The following is a 9,308-nucleotide window of genomic DNA, read 5'->3' as shown; positions in this document are numbered from 1 at the left end:
ACAAAGTGTGTTAAGAAGCAACTGCTCACGTGCACATCACCGGTCAAACAAAGCTCACGCCAAGTTATGGACACATTGGCAGCTGCCACCACCAATGACCACTGGATCCTCCCTTCCCCCTCCCCTCCTGCCCTCCCCCTCCTTCTCCCCTGATATTCTGATATTCCTCCGTGGAAACCTGGCACTAGGACTGTAGCTAAGATGAAGGTAGGACAATTGTCCAGCTGTTATCTCAGGCCTAGGAGAGGTTAACAAAGATGGGGGAGGAGAATGGATCACTGAGAATGGACACAAAGAATGCAGAATTTATGGGCCACGGGGAAAGCCCAATGCAGCAGCTTCATGGAATCAGCTCTGACTGGGTCAAAGGGAATTCCAGTCAAAGGGAATTCAGGCAGAGGCAGATAGTGACCACTGATTCCCATCCACCAGCCCCAGAAACAACCAACCCAAAAGTAAAGACGGAGCATGCTGACTAACAAATCTACTCCTCTCAATTAATTCCTGCCATCAGTCTGCATGCTCATGAATATTCCTCCCCCTGCTTTCATCCAGGTGCCTCCAGGGAACCAGAAGAATGTGGGGGCCATCAGACAGCTATCTTCCTACCATGGTTTCCTAGGAACTGGGAACACCAGGTCTGTTGTCAAAGTGGGTCACCAAAAATGTTGGGCGATAGCTTTTAACCCTGGGTCTAAGAACTGAATTTGTTACCAACCAAATCAGAGTGGGATAATAAGAAATAAAATAAATCTTGAAAGAAGAACCATTGAAACATAGCTATACTGAAAGTGATTTACAGAGATTGGAAGCACACTAGTACTTTAGAAAGCCATCCAGTTGCCATTCTCCACTGGGCAGCTTTGAGCTCCTTGTTCCTCAGGCTGTGGATGAGGGGTTTCAGTGCTGGAGGCACCACTGACTACAGAGCAGCCACCACCAGATCCAAAGATGGGGAGATGATGGAGTAGGGCTTCAGGTAGGCAAATGTTACATATAAATGGTGAGAACGTGGCCAGGTGAGGGAGGCTCACAGAAAATGCTTTGTGCCACCCATGCTGAGAGGGTCCTCAGCATGGCCCTGAAGATCTGCACAGAGGAGAGAAGAATGAAAACAACAAAACGAACCCCTGAATGCAAGAAGCCTGACTACTCTGAGGAAGGAGTAAGATGAGGAAAGCTTGAGAATGTCAGCAATTTCACAGAAAAAATGGCCCACTTCCCTGTGGGACACCAGGGCCATCTCCTATCCAGGATGTGCTGCCCAGCTCTTTTTCCTTGTCTTCTTCATTTCAGCAGAGGTTTGTCTCCTCATTGTCATGTCCTACGACAGCTCTGCGTCCATCTGCAAACCCCTGCACTACGGTACCCTCCTGGGCAGCAGAGCTTGTGCCCACGTGGCAGCAGCTGCCTGGGCCAGTGCCTTTCTCCATGCTCTGCTGCACACGGCCAATACACTTTCCCTGCCCCTGTGCCAGGGCAATGCCCTGGGCCAGTTCTTCTGTGAAATCCCACAGATCCTCAAGCTCTCCTGCTCACGCTCCACATATCTCAGGGAACTTGTGCTTGTGATATTATATTCTTTGTTAGATTTTGGCTGTATTGTTTTCATTCTCACCTCTTTCATTCTCATGTGCAGATCATCAGGGCTGCCCTAAGGATCTCCTCTGAGAGGGATGGCAAAAAGCCTTTTCCATGTGCCTCCCTCACCGGTTCAGTCGGTCAAGGCTAATGAGCATTTCTCAAAGTGCAGTGGGGACAGGGTGCACCACCACAATCCACCACATTACTAAAGTCAACTTCTCTTGCTCCCCAGAGAAGCCATGCGGTCACCTCTTGCCTCTGTGCCCATAAACAGAGATTTATGTTTCAGACATAAACTGAAGTAAATATTTGATCAGATTACTTTTTTTTTTTAAGACTTTGTTAAACATGATGGAACAATATGATAGGAAGACTGTGTGACAGTGTTACCTTTCTAGATAGTATCCACACCCTGTGACACGGAACGATATTCAACAATAATCACAATGCCACAGAGATCAGCAAAAATACAATGCAGTACATTAGCTCTGGAATTCCAGCTCCTGGAGTTCTGGAGTCAGGGATACAAGGAATCCGAGGCTTGTTACACCCCAACTGAAAAAGAGATCCTGGCAGCTTATGAGGCGATTCAAGCTGCCTCAAAAGTGACTGTCACAGAGGCACAGCTGCTTCTGGCACCTCAGCTGCCAGTGCCGGGCTTGATGTTTAAAGGTCAAGTGCCTACAACACATCATGCCACGAATGCCACCTGCAGTAAGTGGACCACTCTGATCACACAGCAAGCTTCAACAGGAAATCCAAATCACCCTGGGACCTTGGAAGTCATCACAAAGTGGCCCAAAGGTGAAGGTGCTTTGGATTATCATCGGATGAGAAAGAAGAGCAGGTCACATGTGCTGAGGAGGCCCCATCATATAACCAGATCCTAGAGAGTGAGTGGCAACACGGTTCCTTCCCAGACAGATTGTGCTGGATTGTAGGGAGCAGCAGGAAGTGGGAAGAAGCCATATGGAGCCCTATATGGTGAGTCATGGAAGCTGTGAAGGGACATATGCTGCAAGACATAGGTCTGTAACCATACTGGGGGTAGCTGGGACCACACCGGGCATGGCGGGGACCATGGTGGGGTAACTGGGAGCATGCTGGAGGCAACTGAGAGCAATTAGGGGTGAGCAGGTCAACACTAGGAGTGACTGGGACCGTCCTATACCATAGGACTATACTGGATTCATAAGTGATGCTTGAGGTGCCAGGGTGGTCCACAATACATGGAATTTGCTGCAAGCTCCAGGACAATGCTGCGAGAGGGGGCAGCACCTGGGGCAACTCTTCTCTGTCTTGTATGTTCATGAGCCCTCATTCCACATTCCTGAATTGCAGGTACTGAAGTGGATTGAAGCGGCCTCAGGAGAAGCAGAAGTCAGCAGACAACCTCCAGGTGTCTGAGGGTGTTGGTGGTCCCCAGTGGGGCCATCGTGGGAGAGACCACAGAGGGGATAAGCAGATAAGGCTGCCATCCACTGGGGCTGGTGAAGCAAGAAGTCAGAGGCCACTGATTACATTATTCAGACATTACATGTCTGAAAATAAGGCATGGAGGTTCCTGTGAGAACACAGGTTATGTTTCAAGAAGCAGGATGTTCACATTCTGAAGCCCATCTCCAAGGAATGGGGACCCTTTTCCCCATGGGATGCTCAAGGCTCTTTCTGGGAGCTGGGAGGTATAAGGGCAAGGTGTGCTGACTGCACGACAGCAGTAAGACTCCTGCCAGGCTCTTTGAAGGGTGGGTGAGGACATAACAAAGTGCTGGGGCTATAAGGAGCCGATGTGTCCTCTCAGGCACTACAGCAGCCAGAGTTGATAGAAGGATTTCAATTCTGTTGCAAGGTCCAAGCCTTCAAAGAGTGACCATCTCCACCACTGCCCTACACTGTCCTGTGCCTGTGCCTCTATCTCTGCAGATTTTAACCACCAGCCTGCTCCCTCACCTTGCTGTGACCCCATGCTGTCTCAGGCATTACTGCTGACTTTTTGTCCACACTATTCCTTCAAACACAAAGGTCTGTTTTCTGAGGTCTTTCAAATACCTGAGCTCCCTATGACTTGTGCAGCTTCTTCCGAAGCCATGCTAATGCTCCTCAAGCACCCAAGATGCCCTAATGCACAAAGTCACTTGAATCCTCTGTGTAGCTCCATGTCCAAACACTGAACTGCACGTCCTCCTCTTTCTGCTGCACTAAAATCAAAACTCAACTCAACCAGCTTTGCCCATCCTCCAGGCTCACAAATACTTCCTGAGGCACAGGCAAGCACAGAGAGAGAAAGAGGGTGGGAGACCAAACACAGCTGATGGGGCATGACTGAGCGCAGCCACCCCAGCAGCAACACCCCCCATCTCCTAAGCCGAGTCACAGGTGCCAAAATCTGTTTCATTCTTGATTTGCACAGGAGGGGCCTTCCTTCCTGCCATCTGTATGGGACTGACATTCTCCTTGTATCCTCTGCCAGAAGACATTAACTGTTTACCATTTCTGGGTTCATACATAGTTTAAGACCATGCTTGCTTTTCACTAGCATCCCCTGATCTTCTCTCGCACACCCATGGCCAATCACTGCTACAATGACAAGTGAACAAAGAGAAGATCTTAATCAGAATTACTTACTACACAAGATAAAAGCTAAAGCCAGTAGTTGACCACAGCATAAAATGGTGCACTAATGGTGCACTATATTTGCACTATATGGTACAAAGTGCACTATATTAAAGCGATTATGTTAAAGCAATTATATAGCAAAGCTAGCAAAGGAACACTAAGTAGAGGTTGATCTATCTCACCACACCCTGTTTCACGGGGCACTTCTTCCTCTTCCTCTCAGTCCCTGGGAAGTAACAGGTAAAGAGGTGTCCAAACCCATGAAAGAAACTCCCTATACTCCAAGCATATGGAAGAATTGAACAGTATTGAAATGGACTGGATTTTTATAGTGTGAAGGACTTGGCTGTCTGACATACGCCTCCAGGTCAATTTAGCAGCCTGTCTGTCAAGTCTTACTTCAAAGGGACAGATTTGTGTTTGAAGACGGTGGGCCAGAGGGGCCTTTTAGCATATCCAACACCAAAAAATAACACTGACACATCCCGGTAACTCATCACAGATAGTTTGCACTGTTTGCATCTCCTGACCAGATTCCCAGCCAAGCAGACAAGCTTTATCAGGGCAAACCCTTCTGTCACCCTGCCTTCAGTGCTCATGGTGAGCCTTCTTGTCTGTAACAGGGCTTTGATGACAACAAGATATGAATCAGTTGCTTCTTTCTCTAGTCACAGCAAAGCAACAATGTGTTCAGAGAGATACCAAGTGAAGCACTGGTAAGAGCCTGATGAATAACCCCCATGGGTAGTGCTTCCTTGATAAGAAGTCTGTCCTGAGCAGGGGAGTCAGCCCTTCTGCTCTCTGGATTGGAAACCAGCAGTGTCCATGCCAGCTGGGAGCAAAAAAGGCCGCCTCCTGCCTCTGCAAGGCCACTCTTCATCTGAACTACTTTTGATGTTCAGCAGCAGATGTGGGGTCATGTCTTGACCTGTAAATGCTGATGCAACTGGCATTGCCCAGGCTGACTGGCACAGCAGCTGTTTAATCCTCCCTGGTTCCTCTAATAAGTGGAAAGCTCAGTGCAGATCACTATCTCTCACACCAACAGGTTGCTGCCCTGTATATTTGAGGGTATAGGGTCCAATTTCTGAATTTTTTTGGAGATAAGGTTTCAACAGCCTTATCAGGACCTTGGGAGGTGATGGAGGGAATCGGGAGGGCCTAAGTTAGTTTTTATTGTGCCAATATGCATCAGCCCAGTTAGGGCTGTGGATACATTATACCTCCACATGCTACTACTTCCCTTTCCCTATTTTGTTTCCATGTAATGCTCACAGAGCAGCTACTGGCTTTGTAACAGCTATTCTGTTTTACAAAATACATCAATTGGAAACTGGGTAAGTAAACTTCCCCTTCGTTGGTTGGAGGTTGTGTTTCACATCTTGTGGTTGTATTTCCTTCTGCCAAATTCACATTATTAGGTGGAGCTCCTAGATTTGCACAAGTAATGGTTGTTTCATCAGCAATTGTCATTGAAATGCATTCAGGCTCGAGTGTGGCTATAGTGACCACTACAGATAAGAAAAGTGAACCAAGAAAAGTCTCCAACCCATGAGTCACACTTAGTGATGTGTGTGCCCAGTCTGGTTCATTCTAGTGTTGATTCCTTCTGGGAGAAGAATAAGCAGTCCTTCCATGGAAAACTTAATCTTCAGTTGAGAAGTGCTGGCATCATTCCCAGCATCATTTTCTGTAAAAGTAAAATATAACAGGTCTCACTGGGGTTTGCCTGGACAGGGTACCCCATTAAAAAGAAGGAAAAATCCACTGTGCACTAATTCTATGTTTTGTACCATGTCTATCGGTAGCTTCCCATACTGCTGCTGGTGCTTACTCCACCTTTTCACAGGAATCTCTTCCACTTAGAATGTCATTTCGATACTGGTAGAGTTCCACCAATATGGGGGGGACTGACACCACCTGCAAAAATTCAGCATGCGCAGCATGAGCAATCGTGGGTGAATGTTTGTACCCCCGAAGGAAACTGTTAAAGCTCTATTGCCCTCCCTAATAGGGAAGTGACAGCTGAGCCTTTTCCTGTTCTGTTTAAAGGAATCACTTAAGACGTATCTTTTCCACCTCAGGTTGCCATCCACGAGTGTGCAGCTGCTTGTTGTGTAGATGCTACATTTGCACGACTGGGTACTGCAGCTGTCAGTGGGTCTGTGTTGGCATTTAAACACCAGTAATCAACTGTAAAACACCACTGCACTGTCAGCTTCTTTACTGAAAACACCAGTGAATTATAAGCCAAATTAGTCCTTTTAATGATGCCTCTTCTTAAGGAATCTGCCACCGCACCATCAGTCCCTAGAAGTGCTATTGCTGGCAGAGGACACTGCTTTACATCAGAAATTTTAGAAGAAGGCAGTGTTACTGATATGTCTAATAGATTGATAAACTTTTCAGAGCCTGAATTGTCCCACATTTTTTCAGATCCTACTTGTATCCTAAGCAAACCAGTGCCTCCCACTGAGAAACTCCATAAAGTTCCATCTGGGAGTTTCCAGGAGCACCCATAAAGTAAACCACGTTAAAAGTTTGCTAGGTGGCCCCCACAAACCCTTCAACCTTAGGTAACTGTAAGAGAGGATGGGATTTGCCTCTGTGCCAGAGGGAAGGGGAGGGAGACCCCCACAGTCCGTCCCCGCAGGACAGCGTCAGCAGCAGGGTTGTCCTGCAGCCAGGGGCGATGCTGGGCTGGGAGATGGAGCAGGAGAGAGGGGGAAAGGGGCAGCGACTTCCTCCTCACCTGCCTGGGTGCCTCTCTCTGGTGTCTCCATTTTGGTTTCCCTCTGTCCGACCTGCTGGGGGTCTCAGGTATACTGGGGATCCCCCATCTCCAGGCTTCCCCACTTTCAAGGCTGCTGGAGGTCCTGGGAATCCCTGGGTTCAGCCCTCTCCAGGATCTCTCCTCCCAGATTACCCCTCACTGAGCTTTGCCTCTCTCTGGGCTGTCAGGGGTCCCTCAGTTCCAGTACTGCCTCTCTCTGTTTTCCCCTCTCCAGGGGTCCTGGCCTTCCCCCAACCCTGCCTTTCCTGAGGAGCCCCCAGAAATGGTATTCCTGGCCCCCTTGCCCTGGTACTGGCTGATCACCCACCACATGGCTCCAGGGATTCCACATCCCCTGCCAACCACCAGGGCTCGGCTGGAAGCAGCCACCAGGAGACCCCAAAGAAACAGCATCTCTGGAATCTCCCCAATATCTTCCCCAGGGGTATTTGCAGATCACCTTTGGAGTACTATAAAATCCAGGTATAGCCTCATAAAAAACAAATACACCCTGCCCCGGATGTTTGAGGCAAGCTCCCCCTTCCTAGTCACCTGAGGGATGTGAGGGGGGATGATGCAGTGGTGGATGTTGAGGTACAGTGCTACGGATAAAGCCCTTCTGGCAGTCTGTGCAGCAGAAGGGCCTCTCCTCTTTGCATCTGCTGATGCTTGATAAGATCCAAGATGGTCCAGAACCTCTTCCCACACTTGGGACACTCATAGGGCCTCTCCTCTGTGTATGTCCACTGATGCTCAATGAGATGCAAGCAGCTCCAAAATGTTTTCCAACACTCAGGACGCTTATAGGGCCTCTCCCTAGCATGGACACGATGGTGGATGATGAGTTGCGGTTTAAGCCCTTCTCACAGTCAAGTCACCTGCAGAGCCATTCCTCCATGTGTAGGTGCCAGTGGGTGATGAAGGGGGTGTTGATGCTGAAGCTCATTCCACATTCCAAGCACTTGTAGAGCTTCTCCTTCGTGCTGGACCATGAGGCAAGAGCTCCACCTGGATCTCTGTCCGCCTTCCCAGCACAGGGTGGGTCTTTCCTCCTCGGAGCATCCATCATGGGCTGGGTTTGCAGCACCTCCTCGTGGGATATCTCTGCGGTTTTTCCTCCCTGTTAAATTCCTGCACCGTGGAGCCACTCGAAAAGGCCTCTTCAACAAGGTTCTGACACAGGGATTTGTCTTCCCTGGTCTCCAACTGCATCTCGTTGCCTGGGGGAGAAAGAGCAAGAAGAGGAAGGAATGAGACAAATTAAGAAGAGGACAGAACAAGAGAAAAAAGAACAACGAAAGGAAGTAAGAAAAAAGAAGGAATAAAGAGAGGAAACAAGGATAGGAAGTAGAAGGAGAGGAAGGAGGAGATGAAGGTAAAGGGAGAAGGAAAAAAACAAGGAATGTGAAGGAGATGAAAGAACACAAAGAAAAAAAGAGAAAGGATAGAAGAAAGGAGAGGAAGGAAGAAGGAGATGGAGCAAAAGGAGATTGAAGAAGGAAAAGGCAAGGAAGGAAGAAGGGGAAGAAGGACAGGAAAGGGATTTTCTTCCATAGGGAGGGGGAAGGAGATCCCCCCAAATCCATCCCTGGAAGGACAGCGTAGGTAGCAGGGTTGTCCTACAGGACTGGGAGATGGAGCAGAGGAGCGGGGGGAGAGGGGGGGGAAGGTGCAGTAACTTCCTCCTCATCTGCCTGGGGGTCCCAGAGCCTCTTCCTAACTGCCTCCTTCTCCATCCAGCCAAGGCTTAGTGGTAACAAATCTTGTTCTGGGGTTCCTCCTGCCCAAGTCCATCTCTAGAAGTGAAACCCAAGTAGTATGTAACAAAAGGTTAACCACAAGTAATATTGTAACAAGATGTGCAGGTAAAGCAATCAAGACAACAAAGAAAGCGAGATAACAAGTACAAGCAAGCAAGATAGCAATTTTTAAGGGACCTCACCAACAGTGAAATTAGCTAAAAACAAGTTAGACTGAAAAACAAGAAGCACCGAGCATGCATTGAAGACAGGGCTAAAAAGTTCAAAGGTGAGGAAGACTACAGAAGCCTTCATCAAAAGACCACCAGAAGAGTGATGACCACCACAGAAGGAACTGATGCATGTACGAAAGCAACAAACTGTTGTAAAGCCATGACACACTTTTATGTGACTATGAGTGTGCTAACGGCACGTTCTAAGTGTGACTTGCATAGAAGGTCTTTCAAAATGTAACTGAAGGCTGAAGAAGATTGAGTGAGTTTTGTGGCAGGGCAGCCAACTCACTCCCAGCACTAAATAAACAAATACCTGCTTTGCAGCCAAGTCAACTATAGAGCTTTGTTTTCTTGCCTGGT

At 48.3% G+C, this 9,308-nt stretch overlaps 1 pseudogene; it reads left to right on the top strand.

The window, feature by feature from the left end:
- Positions 1-1,187: 1,187 nt before the first annotated feature.
- On the top strand, positions 1,188-7,941 carry LOC134055779 (olfactory receptor 14A16-like; annotated as a pseudogene).
- Positions 7,942-9,308: the final 1,367 nt, after the last annotated feature.

Source organism: Cinclus cinclus, chromosome 35 (assembly GCF_963662255.1).
Source record: "Cinclus cinclus chromosome 35, bCinCin1.1, whole genome shotgun sequence".
Taxonomy (NCBI): domain Eukaryota; kingdom Metazoa; phylum Chordata; class Aves; order Passeriformes; family Cinclidae; genus Cinclus; species Cinclus cinclus.
This window is presented reverse-complemented; position numbering and strand designations above follow the sequence as displayed.